The following is a 6,227-nucleotide window of genomic DNA, read 5'->3' as shown; positions in this document are numbered from 1 at the left end:
TTTAAAACCATGTTCCACTTGAAAGTCTGAAGTTTTTGGTCTGATGTATCTATACATATTACTCCCAAACCCTTCTACCCCAATGAACAAGTGGGTGAGACATACTAAATAATTGTAGTAGTTTTAAGATTTTTTTTTTTTTAAGTAGGCTTAAGATATGATGTTATAAAATTGACACCCCATCAGTGGCAATATAGCTTCTTACTCACTCATAGTAGAGGAACAGTAATTACATGTGGGTTTTTTTTTGGTTTTTTTTTGTGAATAAGCTAGGTAGCCTTATTTTGTGATTTTAAATAGAACTGTGTTAAAATGGAGTTCTATTGTGTTGTTTTTTTTTTTTTTTTTCTTGTTAAAGGATGTTCCATAAAACATTTTACAGTAGTACACATGTCTATAATGGGATGTGATGTCTACAATGAAAATTATAGTTTTATTCACTATGCAACATGATTAGTGGACTTTCGTGTCTTCTGAGTTTTCATGTGCCTTGTTATAAATTTTAAAACTGGGTAAATGTAAAAACATTTTACATTTTTACAAATACCCTGCATATACTTTTCAGTCATAGGATGGTACAAACCTGCTATTTTAGAACTTTGGCTGTCTAGCTCCCATCACTGCTGTGATTAACTCCAATTTTGTGGAGCATTTTGTATCAACCCACTCCAGCAGCATCTTACCAATTTCAATATGTCTCAGTTGAACAGTCAGAGGAACTTTAACACACATTCATAGCAGTTTTTTTTGTTTTGCCACCACCAAACACAACTAGCGTGACTTAATTTTGATGTGTATCATCTGTTTCTGATGAGTCAAATAATGTCAAACTTTGAAGATTACTATTGCTAATGTAGTAGCTTGTGGAAGACTCACAGCTGGCAATGCAACCTGAAAGTGAAATTGACAAGATTTCCATTTGCGTTTAATTAAATGTACCGATCTTACACAGGTTCTGTATGGTCATATTGTATGAGGAATAATAGGTAAGAAGGATGATATTTAGCCTAGTTTTAAAGTAAATGAATTTAAATGAGGGTTATGTGTACTACAGGTTTCATTTTCTATGACAAGGCTTTTAAGGGGCATGTGCAAAAGTTTTCACATAGATAAGCTACATGGTTCAAGTTGTCTGTGAGAGATCAGTGAGTCTTGCCAAAATGTAATATGGCCAGCAGTGGTGCTCAAAATGATTGTAGTGTTACTCTGATCAGCTACTTCATTGAGTACACTTACTTGTATCTTCTTCTTTCGCCTGCTCCCTTTAGGGGCCGCCACAGCGGATCATCTGCCTCCATCTTGCCCTATCCACTGCCTCCTCTACTTTTACACCAGCCATCTCCATGTCCACCTTCACTACATCCATAAACCTTCTCTGAGGGTCTACCTCTTCTCCTTCTGCCCAGCAGCTCCATCTCCAACATTCTTTGACCAATATATCCACTATTCCTCCTCAATACATGTCCAAACCATCTCAACCTGGCCTCTCTGGCTTTATCTCCAAACTGCTCCACCTTCACTGTCCCTCTGATCTGCTCATTTCTAATCTTGTCCATCCTTGTCACTCCCAACGAAACTCAGCATCTTCATCTCTGCCACCTCCAGCTCAGCCTCCTGTCTTTTAGACAGAGCCACAGTCTCCAAACCATACATCATAGCAGGACGCACTACTGTCTTGTAAACCTTCCCTTTCACTCTTGCTGCTATCCTTCTGTCACACATCAGCCCTGACACCCGTCTCCACCCAGTCTCCACCCACTCCATCCTGCCTGCACCCTCTTCTTCACCTCTTTTCTACACTGTCCATTGCTCTGGATGGTTGACCCAAGATATTTGAAGTCATCCACCTTTACGACCTCTACTCCTTGCATCTTCACCTTTCCACCTGCTTCCCTCTCATTCACACACGTCTTGACTCTACTAACCTTCGTTCCTTTCCTCTCCAGTGCAAACCTCCACCTCTCCAGATTCTCTTCCACCTGCTCTCTACTCTCACCACAGATTACAATGTCATCTGCAAACATCATGGTCCATGGAGCCTCCTGCCTGACCTCATCTGTCAACCTTTCCATCACCATTGCAAACAAGAAGGGGCTCAAAGCTGATCCCTGATGTAACCCTACCTTCACCTTGAAACCATTTGGCAATCCAACTGCACACCTCACCACTGTCTCACTATCCTCATACATGTGCCGCACAACCCTAACATACTTTTCAGCTACACCTGACTTCCTCATACAGTACCACAGTTCCTGTCTTGGTACCCTATCATATGCCTTCTCTAGATACAAAGACACAATGTAGCTCCTTCTGACCTTCTCTGTACTTCTCTACCAACACTCTCAATGCAAAAATTGCATCTGTGATACTCTTTCTGGGCATGAAACCAAACTGCTGCTCACTGATCTGAACCTCTTGCCTTAGCCTTGCTTCAACAACTCTTTCCCATACCTTCATGGTGTGGCTCATCAACTTTATACCTCTGTAGTTACTGCAGCTCTGCACATCACCCTTGTTCTTAAAAATGGGGACCAGTACACTACTTCTCCACTCATCAGGCATCCTCTCACTCTCTAGGGTTTTGTTAAACAACCTGGTTAAAAAGTCCACTGCCTTCGCTCCTAAACATCTCCATATCTCCACAGGTATGTCAGCTGGACCAACTGCCTTTCCATTCTTCATCCTTTTTAAAGCTGCCCTCACTTCCACCTTACCAATTCTCTGCACTTCCTGATCCACTATCTCCCCCCGTTGTCCTCCTCTCTCTCACGTTTTCCTCATTCATTAGTTTCTCAAAGTACTCCTTCCATCTACTCAACACTCTTTGTTCACTCACTAGTACATTTCCCTCTCTATCCTTTATTAGCCTAACCTGCTGTACATCCTTTCCAGCTCTATCTCTCTGTTTAGCCAAACGATACAAGTCCTTTCCTCCTTCTTTACTGTCCAGCCTCTCATACAGCTCATCATAGGCCTGAGCCTTTGTCTTTGCCACCATTCTTTTCGCTATGCGACTAGCCTCACAGTACTCCTGCCTATTTCCTTCATCTCTCTGGTTATCCCACTTTTTCTTAGCTGCCTTCTTCTGAATACTCTCCTGGACTTCCTCATTCCACCACCAACTTTCCTTGTCTTCTTTCCTCTGACCAGACGAAACACCCAACACATTCTTGCCAGTTTCTCTCACCACCTTAGCTGTAGTTTCCCAGTCCTCAGGTAGCTCTTCACTGCCCCCAAGGGCCTGTTGCAATTTTTCCCTGAACTGCCTGCAACCATCCTCCTCCTTCAGCTTCCACCATCTAATCTTTGGCTCTGTCTTCACTCTCTTCCTCTTCTTTGTTTCTAATCTCATTCTACAGACAACCACCCTATGCTGCCTTGCTACACTTTCCCCTGGTACCACTTTACAATCTCCAATCTCCTTTAGGTGGCATCTCCTGCTAAGGATATAATCCACCTGTGTGTACCTCCCTCCACTCTTGTATGTCACCCTGTCTTCTTCCCTCTTCTGAAAATATGTGTTCACCACAGCCATTTCCATTCTCTTTGCAAAATCTACAACCATCTGACCTTCCGCATTTGTCTTTCACACCATACATACCCAGCACCTCTTCATCCCCTCTGTTCCCTTCACCAACATGTCCATTGAAGTCTGCACCAATCACTAATCTCTCCTCTCTAGGGACATCATCTACCACTTCATCTTACTCCAAAATTCCTCTTTCTCCTCTAACTGACAACCGACCTGTGGTGCATATGAACTGACCACATTCAAAATTACACCATCAACCTCCAACTTCAGGCTCATGATCCTGTCTAACACTCTCTTTACATCCAGAACACTTTTCACAAAGCTGTTCCTTTAGGATTATCCCTACTCCATTTCTCTTCCTCTCTACACCATGATAGAACAGTTTGAATCCACCTCCAATGTTCCTGGCCTTGCTTCCTTTCCATCTGGTCTCCTGGACACACAGAATATCTACCTTCCTTCTCTCCATCATGTCTGCAAGCTCTAAGCCTTTACCAGTCATTGTCCCTATGTTCAGAGTCCCTACTCTAACCTCCACACTCCTGCATTTCCTTCTCTTTCGCTGCCTTCTAACCCACCTTCCTCCTCTCATCTTTGATGGTCTTCGACCTACAGTAGTCCAATTTCCACCGGCACCCTGCTCAACAGCACCGGAGGCGGTCATTGTTAACCCCGGCCTCGACCGATCTGGTATGGCAATCATATTTGTGATCCGCATGATAGTTTTGGCAAAGTTTTACGCTGGATCCTGACGCAACTCTCACCATTTATTCCGGGCTTGGACCGGCACCAGAAGTACACAAAGTACACCCCTAATGGCTGGTTTTCCCTTGTATCCCTTGTATCTACACTTGTCAATTTTCTCAGGTCCACTTACCGTATACACTTCGTAGTTCTACAATTACAGACTGTAGTCTATGAACAAGTGGCTTAGATACTTATACATACACTACAGTCTGCTGGAGTCACTGTTCACTTACTGTGCACTCTGTTGGACACTCCTACCTTGCTTGTCCGCCTTGTAGATGTTTAATACTTAAACATACTCTCAACAGAGTGTGAAGCAGATACCCAAAACACAGGTTTGTTTGAAAGAGGCTCATATTTGGGTGGCATCACTTACTTGGCAGTATTTCAATAAAGGTAGTTTTGACCCAAATTACCTTTTGTACTTGGAAATGAGCAAAAACAACACTTGAAAAGCCTATCAGGCCTTCACCTTTGTTTGATTAAATAAAGACAAATGATTTGGCAGCTGTCTCACATTAGTGTAGTTACTTTAATCCTCTCAGTGAGGTAAGCTAATTGGGTGAAGCAGTCCAAAACCTTTAAATCTGCTGAAGTTTGAGAGATGGTCTCAGTAGCGAGCACAGTTTATGTGTGAATGTATAAGGTGCCTCATTTTAAATTGCAATTATACATATAAAGCTGTAGTGAGGTGGAAATGCCACCTGTCTCATATGAACACAGTGATGACAGTGCCTGAGAGCTGAGCTAAATGTCTAATTGATCTAATTTAAATGCTAGTTCCAATTTCCGCTAGCACGCTGGGTTTATAGGTTAAAAATAAGGATATATATATATATATATATATATATATACACACACATACTATATTGCCAAAAGTATTTGCTCGTCTGCCTTCACGCGCATATGAAATTTAGTGACATCCCATTCTTAATCCACACCCTTTGCAGCTATAGCAGCTTCAACTCTTCTGGGAAGGCTTTCCACAAGGGTTAGGAGTGTGTTTATGGGAATTTTCGACCATTCTTTCAGAAGTGCATTTGTGAGGTCACACACTGATGTGGGATGAGAAGGCCTGGGTCGCAGTCTCTGCTCTAATTCATCCCAAAGGTGCTCTATCAGGTTGAGGTCAGGACTCTGTGCAGGTCAAGTTCTTCCACACCAAACTCGCTCATTCATGTCTTTATGAACCTTGCTTTGTGCACTGTTGTTCAGTCATGTTGAAACAGGAGGGGGCCATCCCCAAACTGTTCCAACAAAGTTGGGAGCATGAAATTGTCCAAAATCTCTTGGTCTGCTGAAACATTAAGAGTTCCTTTCACTGGAACTAAGGGGCCGAGTCCAACTCCTGAAAAACATCCCCACACCCTAATCCCTTCACTGCACAATGCAGTCAGGCAATTACCGTTCTCCTTGCTAATCTGAAGGCCACATGAAGTTTGGAGGTCTGTAGCGATTGACTCTGCAGAAAGTTGGCGACTTCTGCACACTATGCACCTCAGCATGCACTGACCACGCACTGTCATTTTATGTGGCCTACCACTTCGTGGCTGAGTTGCTGTCGTTCCCAATCGCTTCCACTATGTTATAATACCACTGACAGTTGACTGTGGAATATTTAGTAGCGAAGAAATTTCACGACTGGACTTGCACAGGTGGCATCCTATCATGGTACCACACTGGAATTTACTTAGTTCCTGAGAGCAACCCATTCTTACATAAATGTTTATAGAAGCAGTCTATAGGCCTAGGTGCCCTGTTTTATACACCTGTGGCCATGGAAGTGATTGGAACACCTGAATTAAATCATTTGTATGGGTGAATGAATACTTCTGGCAATATAGTGTGTATATACACTTACATGCCACCTGTGACGTGACGTGAATTAAACAAGTTTCTGGAAACATTGCTCAGGAATTCTAGTCCATAATGACATGATTGTATCACA

This window comes from Pygocentrus nattereri, chromosome 2, assembly GCF_015220715.1.
Source record: "Pygocentrus nattereri isolate fPygNat1 chromosome 2, fPygNat1.pri, whole genome shotgun sequence".
Lineage (NCBI taxonomy): Eukaryota > Metazoa > Chordata > Actinopteri > Characiformes > Serrasalmidae > Pygocentrus > Pygocentrus nattereri.
This window is presented reverse-complemented; position numbering follows the sequence as displayed.